Source organism: Leucoraja erinacea, chromosome 16 (genome assembly GCF_028641065.1).
Source record: "Leucoraja erinacea ecotype New England chromosome 16, Leri_hhj_1, whole genome shotgun sequence".
NCBI classification, from domain to species: domain Eukaryota; kingdom Metazoa; phylum Chordata; class Chondrichthyes; order Rajiformes; family Rajidae; genus Leucoraja; species Leucoraja erinaceus.
The window spans coordinates 10,756,987-10,773,759 of record NC_073392.1 but is presented as its reverse complement, the minus strand read 5'-3'; the positions used below and the strand labels follow the sequence as shown (position 1 = coordinate 10,773,759).

The 16,773-nt window shown below is 40.6% G+C and overlaps 1 protein-coding gene across 11 annotated transcripts in view; it reads left to right on the top strand.

Moving 5' to 3' along the window:
• The window catches only part of foxp1b (forkhead box P1b), a 474,222-nt gene that overhangs the window by 52,449 nt on the left and 405,000 nt on the right, over window positions 1-16,773 (top strand). For all 11 annotated transcript variants that reach the window (XM_055647671.1, XM_055647675.1, XM_055647681.1 and 8 more), the window contains exon 2: window positions 1,885-2,003. The gene's annotated coding sequence lies outside the window, so the exon portion shown is untranslated. The remainder of the gene's footprint in view (window positions 1-1,884; window positions 2,004-16,773) is intronic.

The window sequence follows — 16,773 nt, the reverse complement described above, 5'->3', positions numbered from 1 at the left end:
CGTATGAGCGTGCCCTCGATCTCTGTATAGTATATGTTAGGTCAATATCATAGCTGCAATGCAGGCTGGTTTACACGTGTTTGGAATTTAATCTTGAAAGTACAATTAATTGGTGGAAAATTTGCAAAATAAATAGCATAGTCTTTAATTAGTGTGCAATCTACAACGAGGAGACATTAGTTTGTAACGAGCTCATAAACAAGTAGTTTTAAATTAAGTTGGTTTAATCATTCTAATTATATTCCCAGTATTCTGTTTATTCTCACTGCTCCATCTTCACAACACTGTCCAGAATGTATGTCAAGCAGTAAAGTGAAACTACGCATCTTTTCCAAATTAGCGCGGAGAATTAGCACAAACACTAAGAAGTCAAATTTAGCTTCAATTGCACGGATGTTTTAGAGTGAGGAAATCCTGAAAATAATGATAATGTATGTTAACTAAAATCACTTTGGGATCTTAATAACTTGAAGATGGCTCCCATGGATCTAAATTAATTCAAAGATCTTGTGAGGTATTTTTACGCATTGTGTGGAAGTGGCTGCCAATTATAAACCCCGTGGAGAAATTGGCTGGATTCATGCAGAAGCAGATAAGTTATCAGTCGTGTCTTATCAGAAGTTTTCAAAACCAAATGTTCTGGTAGGAATATGCCAGTTGTGGAAAGTTAGCTTTCAGTAAGTGGTGTTACAGTTGAATTCCACATACATAAAAAATGACAACTTGGGGTTGGCTGTTCTGTGGTTTGTTGTGTGTGGTTTGGTTCCTACTTTGGAAGTTGCCGTTGCACTTGGTCATTTGAGGCTTGTTTTCACAGTCTGGCCATACCAGCAGGATCCCTGTGCACACAGCAGGGGAACAGACAAAGCAAAGCTAAACCCAAGAACAGATGAACATGTGTTATTAACAAACAATGGTAAAAATATGTACCACATATTGCAGCTGTTACTTCACTGTAGTTAAAACATGTGGAAAAATGGAGTAGAAATTTGCCCTTTTTTTTGGAACTGTGACTTGATGTTGAAACTTTCCTCCGTCGTTCCCCTGAATTGACGGCCTATTAATGGGGTGACGGTGACAAGTAGAATAAACAAGATAACATATGTTTGAGGAAGAAAGAATTGTTGGTAAGGTTACAGATTGAAGTGTCAATTTTGTTCCATATGGAAAGGGTCAAATCAGTACATATATATCCATCAAGAAATTACAGCTAATAATAAAGTTGCATTAGAATTGTGCATACTAATTTAGCAAAATGTTTGAGTTTCCGTGAGTAAACCTTGTAGATGTTACTTGTTTATATATTAATACGAAATACAGTTTTAATGTCCGTATGAGGGAGACGGATAAATAGTTCATGTTTACTGCATTCAGACAAGAGAATACACAAAGGATTAATTTTCAGTGAGCTACGTCACCGGGGAGTACAATCATACTGCAGAATGATGTGCAATACCAGATTATAGACAGTTGCTCTAGTTATTTATAGTTTGGTCGACATTAGAGATCTGAATTAAATGCCTTTCCTCTAGCATTGTCAGTCATCTGTCTGGAATAGATGTCCAAACGAAAGTTTAAATTCATGTATAAATGATGAGTAGAATGACATTTTGGAAATGAAAGAAGTAATCATAGTTTTAGGCACCCACACATCATGTTTATTTGCATTTTAAGTTTTAGTATTATTTTCAGAAAAAAAATATGTTTCATGTGTTCCAAGTAAATGGCAAACGTTTATTTATTCTGGTCTGTTTTAGGTGTTTCCCCCACCTCAGACCTGTTGTTTTTTGTTAGTCACATTTGTCACGAGGAAGTTGTGGTTTTTCGAGATATTTCCCACTTTGAGAGTCTTATCAATAACCTGTGATTTTGTTTTTGTTTCAGTGCCCCGACTGAGAACTTCCAGCTTGAATCGTTTAGAATGGTGACATTATCGACAGGGTTGGACCCCAAATTTTGATTTTTATGGAATTGAAATTTGCCAGCTGTAGAGGGGAGATAAGGTAAGATTGATAATAAATGGCCATGTATGTGGAGGGGGAGGGAAGGGGAGGGTGGAAAATGATTTGGTTTCTGGAAGTCAAAAACAATCTTTTAATTGTCATCGAAAATGTTTTCTATACAATCGCATAATAAGCAGCTGTATTAGTCCGTGGTCCTCTATGTGAGACTATTAACATTAAAGTTTTGCTGATTATTACACATAATTAGGGGAGCGCAAGCTGGCAATCTCCAAGGTTAAGCTGCACCTGGGCTCAGTTGAAGGTCTAACTTTGCTTGGCTCAAACAAAGACTTTTCAAAGAATATCTTCTCTTAGATAATTCGTGCAAGGAAGACGACTGGCTGAAATAAATATAATGCATTGACTGCGCCACATGAGAAAATATGAAATGTCTTCACACTTGATTGCTGCTCTGAAGAACATTTGTGGGGGTATCAAATAACTAACAGGATCTGATCAGCTGTTAGGTTCCCTGCAAAAGTTAGGTAATGGCCCAAATTTCACCATCACCCTCGGCTCATTCGTGAAGATGGTCCAGGTCACGAGTGAGACACTGAAGCAGTTCCATCATTCCTAGAAGTGTCATTCAACAGAAGTGGGAGCTTTTGAGTATCAGAGGTGAAATGTCCAAGAGAGCCAGCGACAGATATGCGATTCGATTTACTGCTTTTTGGAGGTTTTCCTTCATCGGTCAATTCATATCATATAACACAAGGATGGACCCTTCATCTCACAATGGTTTCATTGACTGAGGTCATTGACTGTGACTGATACTCCACCATTTAACACAATCATGCCTGATTATCCACTCCAGTAGCCTGTTTCGACATAGCCTACTATAAGAAATATGTCGACCTCATTCTCAATTAAACTTAACAACTTGCTCTCCCGTTGCTCCAGAATCCTTGGGGTGGAGAATTCCATAAGTTTACCACCCTCTGGGTGAATATTATTTTCTGATCTCAACTCTAAATGACATATCCTTTCCCAGAGGCTTTGATCCATGGTTTCAGTCATTTCAGCTATCAGGAACATCTTCCCTATATGTAGTCCTGTTGGAATTTTATCTTTCTCTGGGATCCCCCTCCATTCCAATCTATTCCTATGAATATAAGCTGAATGAACCTAGTTTCTCCGAAACATCGGTTCTGCCATCCCAGCCATCTTGCGCGTAAATTTCTGTTACATTCCTTCTGTGGTAAGAACATCGCATTGAGATAAGGAAGACAGAATTCTCTTTAGAAACATAGAAATTAGGTGCAGGAGTAGGCCATTCGGCCCTTCGAGCCTGCACCGCCATTCAATATGATCATGGCTGATCATCCAACTCAGTATCCCGTACCTGCCTTCTCTCCATACCCCCTGATCCCCTTAGCCACAAGGGCCACATCTAACTCCCTCTTAAATATAGCCAATGAACTGGCCTCAACTGCCCTCTGTGGCAGAGAGTTCCAGAGATTCACCACTCTCTGTGTGAAAAAAGTTCTTCTCATCTCGGTTTTAAAGGATTTCCCCCTTATCCTTAAGCTGTGACCCCTTGTCCTGGACTTCCCCAACATCGGGAACAATCTTCCTGCATCTAGCCTGTCCAACCCCTTAAGAATTTTGTAAGTTTCTATAAGATCCCCTCTCAATCTTCTAAATTCTAGAGAGTATAAACCAAGTCTATCCAGTCTTTCTTCATAAGACAGTCCTGACATCCCAGGAATCAGTCTGGTGAACCGTCTCTGCACTCCCTCTATGGCAATAATGTCCTTCCTCAGATTTGGAGACCAAAACTGTACGCAATACTCCAGGTGTGGTCTCACCAAGACCCTGTACAACTGCAGTAGAACCTCCCTGCTCCTATACTCAAATCTTTTGCAATGAAAGCTAACATACCATTCGCTTTCTTTACTGCCTGCTGCACCTGCATGCCTACCTTCAATGACTGGTGTACCATGACACCCAGGTCTCGCTGCATCTCCCCCTTTCCCAATCGGCCACCATTTAGATAATTGTCTGCTTTCCCGTTTTTGCCACCAAAATGGATAACCTCACATTTATCCACATTTATTCTTTCTCACAGAATTTTGGAGTTGAAATCACTGGAGGTATTTAAAACTTAGATATTTTTTGTAAGATTATGAATCAATGATTATGGGGAATTATTGGCAGAGGAAAGTATGTTGAGACCTGGGACAGATTAGCCATGATCATATTGATCATCATTGATCATCATGGTGAGGCAGGCTACTGGAGCCAAGTGACTTATTCCTGCTCCCATTTTCCCATGCTTTGTATTAAAAACTGCACACATAAAACTCCATCCTCCCAGAACTATACAGCTGTATAGGTTGATTGACCTCTGTAATTTGCCCCTAGTATGTAGGTGAGTGGATGCAAAAAAACAATGGACTAGTGTGAACGGGTGATCGAAGGTCAAAGTGGGCCAAAGGGCTTATTTCTACATTGGATCTTTCACTGAATTTTTCAATCAAATGGGATCTAACCAAGGCCCATTACAGCAACAAGACATCCTTGCTCCTGTTCTCAAGTCCAATTGCAATGAAGATCTTTTTATTGCCTTTGCAACTGCTTGCTGCAACTGAACGCTTAATCTTGGCACTTCTGTACAAGGACACCAAGGTCCCATGCTTTGATCGGAAGGAAAAGAGAGCAGACGTGAAAGTGAGCCAGTATGGGCCAGGAAAGTGTGCCAGCTAAAGGAAACAACTAAAGCATTTGGTAACAATGGATGAACCTTTTACACATATGTACACAACCATTCCTGTAAGACATTTCAGTTTAACTTTCACATTTCTGAATGAAGGTAAATAATAAAAAGTGTAACTCGGAATGACAATGAAACAATACCTCAAACATTGATAATTCAGTAGCACTCTGAATATATTCCCACTTACCACAATCACACATATATGATTACTATTTTAACCACTCTACTCATTTCTTAGTTATTATCTTAGTTATTTTTGCAGCTAATGAAGAAAATTAGACCATAAGTACTAATTGTGCAACTAAGTAGCTGTGTTATGAGGAAGAAGTCTGAAGAAGGGTTTCGACCCGAAACGTCACCTATTCCGTTTCTCCTGGAGATGATATGTGACCCGCTGAGTTACTTCAGCCTTTTGTGTCTAACTGGCTTTTGTTATGATGTGATATGCGTAGGGTTTAAATTTCAGCAAGTTGAAATGTTGTTTTATTTTTACTGTGGTAATCTTTTGCTGTTAATTACTGTCCCCCAAGAATGGAACTAGAAGAGATACAGTGTGTGAGCCGCCGTCTTGATAAAGAGTCGCACAGTTGCTTATCCCTTGAGCTGGTCTCTCACGCACGAGTGGCATGAATATATTCATGGCTTGGCTGCATTGGGGAGCAGTGTTCATTGCTCACTCATATTGGTGCACAAGTTGATGAGGATGGCAAAAGTCTATGATCTAAACAGCAGAAGAAGTGTGCCTCAAGGGCCATATTTTTTGTGAGTAAAGAGTCATGTCCCAGATAGAACAATGAAATTCTTACTTGCAGCAACACAACAGGATATGTAAACATAGTACATTGTAAATAATATAATAAAGTTCAGTGTGTGCTTATATACACACACTCACCAATACAGACACCAAAAACTGGAGTAGCTCAGCTGGACAGGCAGCATCTCTGAAGAAGGATCTCAACCCGAAACTTCACCCATTCCTTCTCGCCAGAGATGCTGCCTGTCCAGCTGAGTTACTCCAGCTTTTTGTGTCTATCTTCGGTTTAAACCAGCATCTGCAGTTCCTTCCTACAAATACTCACCAGTGCACGTATATATAGATCACATACAGATATACACACACACATACTTACACACAAAGAACAAACAATAATAGTCCATGTAGCCCAGAATAAGTAATTAATTTTAGTTACACATATTACAAAGTTGAATTAACTCATTTTAAAAATCTGAATAGTTTCTGTGCTTTTCCCTGTTTCCCCAGTCTTTTTTTTGTATCTTAATGTAAATGTTACAAGAGATCTTTGTTTTTAGTCTCAGTCATCCAAACTGGTCAGATGATTAGGTTTTCTATTCTCGTGGAAATCTCTGCAACGGTGTATATTTGATTTGTTAATTCTACGTCGGTTAAGCTCTTTATTTCTCGACAAAATAATGACTAGGGAATAAGTGAATGATTATGTCAGTAATATCATGTGTTCCATGTTGTCTTTACAGATATTAGTTTTGGTATCATAATGAAACTTAGTCTTAAGAGTTGTGTTAGTAATTAATAAATGATATATATTACTATTGTTATAATCAATGTTCATTATTTATTTTAAAGTAAGTTACTGATCAGACTTGAAGATACTGTTTTGAGAAATGACGTTTCTTTATTTTTCATGAAGTTCTCGTTTCATTTTGATTATAACAGTGTTTATTTCGTTAACGAGAATGATCTTTACATCTCCAAGAATAGTAGCTGCAGATATGAAAGTGGAAGAGGATCCAGCTGTGGTGGGATAAGAACACTCAGAACTAATTGGGGGAGTTATTAACTTGCCTTTTTGGGAACTTTCATAGCTTAAAATTTAACACAATGGAAATTGAATGGTTCCTCTGAAGAGTTAGTAATTTTGTTCAGCCAAGATTTTATTTAGTTCTGTGCCACCTCACCAATGACCAGAAAATTCTATCAGACTTCAGAAATCTTTTCCCTTAACTCACAAATCAACTTGGGAAACATCTCATCAGACCTTGAGGGATTTATCTTGCGCCAAGTCTGCTAAGATATTTAATCTCATCTTTTTCAAAGATAATTTGTTCTACAATTCAATTGCTTCTCTCCTGAATTCTTCAAATACAATACCTTTCCATAAAATACAATTGCCAGCAAGCATTGTGAACCGCCCGCATGCAATTCTTCCAATGTCTTCATCCACCTATCATCTCTCCCCCTCACATAATTTTCCGTCTACAGCACAGCTATTTACTGTCTCGGAGGATAAAAAATAAACTTGTACAGGTGCACAACCTTTTATCCGAAAGCCTTGGGACCAGACACTTCTCGGATTTCGGAATTTTTCAGATTTCGAAATGGAAGATTTCACAGCCCCAGCTCCGCGATGTTGGGAGTCGGCGGCCACAGCGTTGGGATACCAGCGGGGAGCGGGCAATGCCCCCTTACCGGGTTGCCGTGCGGTAAGCTCCGGAGCGCTGTGGCCGCCGACTCCCAACATCGCGGAACTGGGGCTGCGGGTGTCCGGCCGCGGGCCGCGCTGGATTTGGAGCGCCCCGCAGCCAGGAGTAGAGTTGCCGGGTTCGGAGCTACAACCGACGCCGCCCGCGGCCGGACGCCCGCAGACCCAGCTCCGCGATGTTGGGAGTCGGCGGCCACAGCGCTGCGGAGCTTACTGCACAATGACCCGGTAAGGCATTGCCCGCTCCCCGCCTCTCCGACCAGGTAGGGGACTAAAAATTAAAGTCCCCCCCACCCCCCTTCACATAAAAGCCCTCCAAACTTACTGACTAACATTTAAGCAATGATTTACAGATGTTTAAGTGTCTCCCCAGTCTCCGGGGAGGAGGCAGCCGCTACAGTAGTACAGACCTGGGTTGACCGTGGGTCGTTTCGGGTCAAGTTTGGCACCAAACGCGAGCTTTGGTGTGCAGACGACATCCTGGAAAAAATGTCCGGTTTTTGGAGCTTTTCGGTTTCCGGATAAAGGGTTGTGCACCTGTACAACTGTTCATGGCACAGTCTCACCCCGGGGATGGCATTTTCCCTTTCAGCCTTCAGTACAGCTTATCAGTTTAACATCGAATGATGGCCCCTGCAACATTGTCTATTTCCCAAAGCAAAGACTCTTAAGAACTGAACACTCATGTGACTTAAATGACTAGTTGTATAGTTTATTTGTCCTTCCTGTGGAAATATCTGACCCCCCCCTCCCAATCCTCTTTCCCTCCCAATCCCAATGGGTTAATTGGAATAAGTAAATAAATAATCATTCAAGAAATAATGGTGGGGAAATCCACCAGATGTTGCAAGCACTTTGTGTCACCACAGCTCCCTCTTTATAGTTTTATATTCTTAACAGAAGTTTCACTCTATATTGAAACCTTGCTACAGATGTGCTTATTAGTCATGCTGACATCAACAGTATCAATTACTTTTAAACTGGGAGTCATTTTAAAACTTTACTTTTTAATCCTTTAATTTGTACATCTTTTATCTCCTTAATGCAAACAGTTATAAACACTGACAATATGAACTGAAAAAAAATGTACAAGTTCAGTGTCTTTGGTTACTTTTTCAGAAATTTATAATTTGCTTCTGATGAAAAGTTTGATGTTTTTGGGGGTTCATGGAAAGAGTTTTATTTACCACGACTGTTAATAGAGTTAGATATTTAATAAATTGTACATTTCTAAGTCCCTCTCACATTTATCAATAACATAATCTATATTTGTCTTTCTAAATATGACCATATTGAGAATTGTTTCGAAATGGCATTGGGAGAGAGGGATCGGTGCACTTGGTTCAAAATAGGATTTGCAGGTTTATGGTCATGAGGTTCACAGTGAGATCTCCATAGCATTTAGATATTGCAGCAATGTTTCTCTGTTAGTTATCAGAGTGACTTATAGCCCTGTCCCACGGTACGAGTTCATTCCAAGAGCTCTACCGAGTTTAAAAAAAATCAAAACTCGTGGTAAGCACGGAGAATGAACGTAGCGGGTAGGTCGGAGCTTGGGGACGTCTCTTAGCGCTAACGGCAGGTACTCGGGAAGACTCGTTAATGGCAGGTAAGCACGGGAAGACTCGTGAAGATTTTTCAACATGATGAAAAATGTCCACGAGAGCCCCGAGCACCGACGAGTGGCCATTACGGTAAATCTCCGAGTTCGAATCAGGGCAAACTCGGGAGAACTCTTGGAATGAACTCGTACCGTGGGACAGGGGTTTTAGTCATTTGAGATCTCGTTGAATAATACATTTGACATCGAACTGTGGCATCATATTGGGCAACGGTCTCTGTATACAATCCACTTATTATTTCCAGTCTGGCTTAAAAATCGCAAAACACACAAAAAAAAGCAGTCTGTCTAAAGTCTGTCTTTTATAGTTCACAACAACAGCGATGATTTATAAATATCTTTCAGGACATATGATAAACATATTGCTTTATGATTTCTTGGCTGCAGTCTCTTTGATTCAAATAGTTTTCAAGTGCAGTTTCACTAAAACAAAATTAAACCCATGAAAAGTTTAAAACACATCTTTGAGCTCTTCCAAAAAGATGCTTTATTTACTAAACCAGTAAAGCTGTCACTTAAGATTCCTAGACACGGCTGCAGTTCTCAACATTTCTCTTTATCAGTGAATGTATTGTAACATTTAACGATTACCTTCCTCCACTCTGGGGTCTTCCAGTTCAAATCAATAATTGGTTCAGTTTTTCTCCTCAATTTAGCTGGCCAGCTGCCAACGTTGTCTAAGTTGCTGATGATTGAAATTAACATGACATTTGTGCCGTAGTAATGGAATATGTTAGTAATTAATTTCATGACGCTGAGGAAGGTTCTATCATCCACCATCTCTAATCAGCAGGAGGGAAGGGGAGATGATGGAACGCATCCAGTAAACATTCCACGGCAGTGGTTATCCCAATCTGTCAAATTTGGTTTTGAAATATTCGAACAGAACAAAACCAATTGATAATTTATTACAACAGCTGTCACCCAGTTTTTGTTTATATAATAGAGAATCCAGAATATGGTGATAAAAATTAGAAGGGCAGACATTAATCCGATTGAAATAATGAAAGCCAAGGAACGCTGCAAAAATTCACACCTTTTGAAAGGACTCTTATAAATATATATTTTGTTGAACAGTTCAGTGAAGCTGGTGTAAATTTGCACTACAGTGGTCTAAGTGGCACCTAAATGTCTTGATGCTATCTTCAAGAATTCAAGCTGATTGTGATCTGAAAGTATGGTTAATATTTATTTTAAGGTATAACTGGCCATAATCTTCTGTCAAAAAGATAGATATCCATGAATCAAGTAGATACCGATTTTTAAAAGTAATTTGATGACAGTCCGGGGAGATTGGAATTTGATTTTGACAATGGTGCAAAGCATGCCATAATGAATTGGCAGGGTGCTTTAAAAGTTGTTTGAATTTCTTTTTCTAGTAAAAAAATTTGAGCAAGGCATAAAATCAGATAGCACTTAGTTATTATATGTTTTGTGCTGCCTCAAAAGGCCGATTTTAGTCCTTTGTACCAGCGAATGAATGAAAAAATGTCCTTCAGTGAATTATGTGAACATCAGATGAATTACTCAGAGCTATCAAAAGTTACTGACCATGAACTTGTAATGTGCATTAAAACATAGGCTAAAATTGTGCAGCTTGAGAGCCTTGCATCAGTTCTGTGTTAGGCTGCCTAAGCTGTGATATTCTATAGTGCCTGAGACTTTAGATTGTCACTCGTTGGCAATCTTCCGACCTTGCAGGGAGTGAGATTGCTGAAGGAATTGTGTGGCAAAGTGGAGTACAAAGCGAATGATGCAACACAGGAGGGCTGGAGGAATGTTCAGTGAACGCTACAGTGTCCAAAGCAAATATCTCTCTCCATCGAAGTTAGACACAAAAAGCTAGAGTAACTCAGTAGGACAGGCAGCATCTCTGGAGAGAAAGAATGGGTCACATTTCCGGTCGAGACCCTTCATCAGACGCTTCTCTCTCCATCCCTCTCCCTACCTAGTTCTTCGACTACTTTCATTAATTTTAGAGATACAGCATGGAAACGGGCCCTTTCGGCCCACCAAGTCTGCACCGACCAGCGATCCCCGCACATTAGCAGTATCCTACACCCACTAGGGACAGTTTTTACATTTACCAAGCCATTTAACCTACATACCTGTACGTCTTTGGAGTGTGGGAGGAAACCGAAGATCCCGGAGAAAACCCATGCAGGTCACGGGGAGAACATACAAACTCTGTAACGACAGCACCCGTAGTCGGGATCAAACCCGGGTCGCCGGCGCTACATTCGCTGTAAGGCGGCAACTCTACCGCTGCGCCACCGTACCGCCCTCCTGATTAAATCTTACTGATTGTTTGCCTTGTTGTCTCCTGCCCCAAAGCTAACAATGATCCATTATACATATTCCTTGAAATTCATTCCCTTTGATCTCTCGCTTTTACACCTTACCCCTCCTTATCTCTATGTCTCCCTGCCCTCTGACAGTCTCGAGAAGGGTCTCGACCTGAAACGTCACCCATTCTTTCTCTCCAGGGATGCTGCCTGTCCCGCTGAAACTCCAGCATTTTGTGCCTATCTTCAATGCTTGAGAGGAGTTGGTTGGCAAAATAATTGGAATGAAATAAATGGGCAGCAGATTGGGACTTAATTTTAAGTTGGGAGAACATTGTTCCCTACATTAGGGTGCTGTGATAATGCTTAGTAACAATGAAAACGTATCCTGTAGAAGATGAATGTCAGGGGAGAGGGAGTCTCGAGATATGGAAGGGTGAAGTGTGAAAACAACAGATCAAAGCAGATGCTGATAAGGAAATCTTCAGCCTGAGGGTCAGGGATTCTCGAGCTTTTCACACCTTACCCTTTCATATCTCTGGACTCCCTCTCCCCTGACAGTCCGAAGAAGGATCTTGACCCGAAACATCGCCTGTTCCTTCTCTCTAGAGACGCTGCCAGTCCCGCTGAGTTACTCCAACTTGTTGTGACTATCATCAGTGTAAACCAGCATCTACAATTCCTTCCTAACACACTGATGTTTGTGATGTTGTGAAACTTAAGAACAAAATAAAAGTATTATAACAAGGAAATATTGCCCACTTACTCGATTAAGCGGTTAGGAAAAAGTGGTATGGAGATTAATTGTTTTCACACCTTACCCTTCCATTACTAGTATGTGGAGAGTGGCTGCAAAAGTGGGTTCATATGGAGCTTAAGAAGGAACTGCAGATGCTGGAAAATCGAAGGTACACAAAAATGCTGGAGAAACTCAGCGGGTGCAGCAGCATCTATAGAGCGAAGGAAATAGGCAACGTTTCGGCCCGAAACGTTGCCTATTTCCTTCGCTCCATAGATGCTGCTGCACCCGCTGAGTTTCTCCAGCATTTTTGTGTACCTTGGGTTAGCATGGAACTAGTATGAATGTGTGATTGATGGTTGGCGTATACTTAGTGGGCTGAAGGTTCTGTTTCTATGCTACTCCTCTAAACTAAACTAAAATAAAACTTAACTAAAATATGTAGTTAGACACAAAATGACTCATTTACTTTACACGATATGTGTAGGATATTTGTTTTGTGTGTAATCTGTAGTTTTGTTTGGGGATAATTAGATTTGTAAAAATTAGTTTCCACTGCTATTCCAAATAGTTACGTTGGTGCAGTAATCAAATTTCCCTGATGTGAATTCACTATTTATGACTGGTTTCTTATATTATACTAATCTTCGTAAAATACCTTTATTGAAATGGTGAGTGCACTAACCGTGGGAGGTTGTTTCACAGAATGCTGGTGAATCAATTTTCTTTTAGTTAAATTAATTCATTTTTGTTAATGAAGGCGGTTGAGACCATCTGCATGTGGATAAACAGGCAATTTGTGAGCTGATTTGGCTGTGTGAGTGAATGTGTGTTTGCAACTGAATCTGTCTGTGTTTAAATAGTCAGCTGCTGCTGAGCGTGCGGTGAAGTCGAAGTAAAACATTGACCTCAATAATAAGTTCACGCATAGCAATATACCTGTTTAACAAAAATTAGTGAAGAAAATCATGGAGGGTTATTTTGGTGAATTCACCATAGTAACTCTATTGTGTCGCAATAATGCATCTGTTCAAATATCCTCATGTCAGTGAGTACGTTTTAGATTAATGCATTAGCACTTGCTTTAGCAATTGCATATTACATCAGAATGTTGCAGTAAAGAGGCTTAAAAATTCCAGGCAGATTACTGTTTGTTTGGTTAACATTAAAGTGGTGCAATTTCTTTCAGTGGTATGTTGTAGAATTAGTCCGTCTTCCTCTTTTTGCATTACCACACACTTCACACTGGGGAAATCAAGTTAGCATTTTGCAGAATTTGACCAGTCGTGGCAATTATATCACATTGAAGATACTATTCACAATGTACATAGTCACCTTGTACAGTTATTTATTTAAAATGACTGAGGAGTAAATGGACTTAGGAGGACTTGCATGATGTTTGTATACTTTTATTGAATGGGGAGTCATTTGGAAAGTTAGCAAAATTGACTTTAGTCTTACTGCTGCAAAACTTTTTCATCCTTTCCGGTTTACAACGGATAGAGTTATGTGGTGGCGTATTACAACACTGAATATGAATCTGAATATAAAAATCAGTGTTTTAATGCTCCTTGCCCTATTGTGAGCAGTTTTGGTCTCCTAATTTGAGGAAGGGCATTCTTGCTATTGAGGGAGCGCAGCGTAGGTTCACCAGGTTAATTCCCTGGGATGGCGGGACTGACAAATGAAGAACGAATGGGTCGACTGGGCTTGTATTCACGGGAATTTAGAAGGATGAGAGGGTATCTTAGAGAAACATTTAAAATTCTTAAGGGATTGAACAAGCTAGATGCAGGAAAAAATGTTCCCGATGTTGGGTTACAGAACCAGGGGTCACAGTTTAAGAATAAAGGGGTAGGCCATTTAGGACTGGGATGAGGAAAAACTTTTTCACCCAGAGAGTTGTGAATCTGTGGAATTCTCTGCTGCAGAAGGCAGTGGAGGCCAATTCACGATGTTTTCAAGAGAGTTAGATATACCTCTTAGAGCTAACGGAAACAAGGGATATGGGGAAAAAGCAACAACGGGGTACTGATTTTGGATGATCAGCCAAGGACTCAAAGGGCCAAATGACCTACTCCTGTACCTATAGCCAACATTTTTTCAAAATGTTTCCAATATTGATGATGTGCTGTGCCGTTCTCCAACAAAGGGACATAGTGTGATTGAGTCACACATCACAGACACAGGCCTTTCAGCCCGACTAGCCCATGCCGACCAAGATGTCCCATCTACACTAGTCCCACTTGCTTTCATTTGGCCCATATCACTCTAAACATTTCCTATCCACACTTCTTATCCAACAGTAATAACTTTAAATTTAGTAAATTGCTCATCGAGACGTTCAAGCTCGGATGGACATTTAAGTTGAATACGTTTTGTAAGACTCCTTCATCTATTGATGCCGAGGTGATGTATGTGAAAATTCCATTCAGTCCTGATTGCTATTTAGATTTCACTTGGTGTCTTCCAAAACGGTGTCTTTCTTAAACGGAAAACATTCTATTACCTTGCGTTTGTTTTTTTGACACCTCAAAATGCAGCCATTTTTACTACTAACACCTGTGAGAAAGGGAAAGCCACAACATAGTCTAAAAAGGGGGAATCGGGTAGAACCTTGGGGGAAGATATATTTCGCTTGAGCAGCTTACAACCCAACGGCATGAATATTGACTTTTTTAACTTCAAGCAGCCTTTACTTTCCCTCTCTCTCCATCCCTCCCCTATCCTAGTTCTCCAACCAGTCTGACTGTCCTCCTGATCAAATTTTATATTGAATGCCTCATTGTTGCCTTCCCCTAGCTAGCAATGATCCATTCTACATTTTCTTTGACCTTCGTCCCCTTTGATGTCTTGTTTTCACACCTTACCCTTCCGTATCTCTCATTTCCCTCTTCCCTGACTGTCTGAAGAAGTGTCTGGACCCGAAACATCGTCCATTCCTTCTCTCCAGAGATGTTGCCTATCTCTAAGTTACTCCAGCTTTTTGTGTCAACCTTCTGTACGGCTCTATGTTCTATGTTATGCTTCATTTGTGGAAGCCCCTATTACTAATTGATAGATTGGTGGAGCTGGGTTAATTTTGAGGTAATAACATGCATCTTGAGCTGTTTGTGTTCAGCAATACATCACAGCCAACTTTCTGTCTCTTTGAACCATTTTTTTTAATATTCTGCCTGCAGCCTTTTCTCTCACTCTGAGGAATCACTGAAGGGTAAGACTTGCACTCTGTTTACCTGCAAACAAGCTCAATAGATTAACCTCCTTTTTAGGTGCCAGCTGTTCCACAACCTGTTACATACACCCTGGCATTCCCTGAAGGTGGTGCAGTATGGCACCAATCTAAAGTCAACACCAGGGATCGCATTTTGAGCTGAAAGCAAACTGCTGGAGGGACTCAGTGGGAACTCAGTGGTTCTTTATGGAGCGGGCAGGAGAGAGCTGATCTGCAGGAATCAGAGGAGATATGAGTGAGAGGGCCCAGTCCACAATGGTAGTGAGGAAGCAACATTTTCTGACAATGAGGACAACTCGGATGTCCTCGAGTGAAAAGTATTTTGAGATCAGATGTGATGGAGTTGGATGAGGAGTGAGAAAGGGGTGGCATCCTTTCAAGAGATTGGGCGAGAGGAGTTGTACTCAAGTTAGCTGTGGGAGTCAATGGGTGTGTAGTAGATGTCTGTGGAAAGTTTGTCTCCTGAGGTGTAAACAGAGAAACCAGGAAAGACAAGGGAGATGTGAGAGAGATCCATGTGAATTTGGTGGTAAAGTTGTAGACGTTGATGAGGCAAGAGGTAGGCCCAATGTAGCTGTTGTTATAGTGGAGAAAGAGATGGGAAGTGGAACCAGGGTATATTTGGTGCAGAGTATTTAACGTAGCTAACAAAACCCCCGGCATAGCAAGGGCCCATATCTTGATCTTTGATTTAAAGAAAATGAGAGGAAACAACTTTTGATTGTTCAGTAGTTTTTTGAAAGTGAGCACATTTTCTGCATGGCAGAAGAGAGTGTTAGTGGAGGGAAGTTGATTGACTTTAGACCTTAGAGATACGGCACAGAAACAGGCCATTTGGCCCACCGAGTCTGCGCCAACAAGTGATTACCCCTTACAATAGTATATGCTACACACTCGGGACAATTTACGATTTTACCGATACCAATTAACCGCACTTATTTTGAGTGTGAGGTGAAACCGGAGCACCCGGAGAAATCCCACCTGGTCACAGGGATACTATACAAACTCCGTACAGTCAGCACCCATAGTCTGTATCGATCCCAGGTTTCTGATGGCGTAAGGCAGCAACTCTACCGCCGTGCCACTATGTCGATTGGTTCTCTGTTTTAGGAAGAAATGGAGGAGGGCCTCGAGGTCTTCCTGGTGGGGAGTAGAAGTGTAAAGGCTCTGGATATCCAGGGTGAAAATAAGGTGGTGGGATGCAAGGAATTTTAAGTTGTGGAAGTGGTAAAGAGAGCGTGAGGTGTCCCGGATGTAATTGGGAAGGGACTGGACAAAAGGGGATACGATAGAGCTGAGATATGAAGTGATGCGTTTTAGTGTTAGCATTCTGGTTTTTTTTCTCTCATATTGGTAAATGCTGGGACTCATTAAAAAAAAACTCCATTGCACGAATTCCACTTTTTAAAAACTGATAACAGCATCTCACTATTATTTAAATTAAATAATCTCCACATTGTAACGTTTATTATTTTTGCTTAAAAGCATTTTTTGAAGTGCAGTGAAGGCCTCCCCTAAGCTTTTAATATAAAACAAGATTTCACTATTCAAAACGTAACCTCATTAGTAAAAATTGTTAACCTGTTAGCCAAGTTCCACAGCTAGATTTAATTTATGTGACAGCATGGAGTACAATTGTGAGGCATTAATATTTGAATATATCTGCTACAGTTGCTGTGACACTGCACTCTTTGAAGTTTGCATGTGTAATGCAG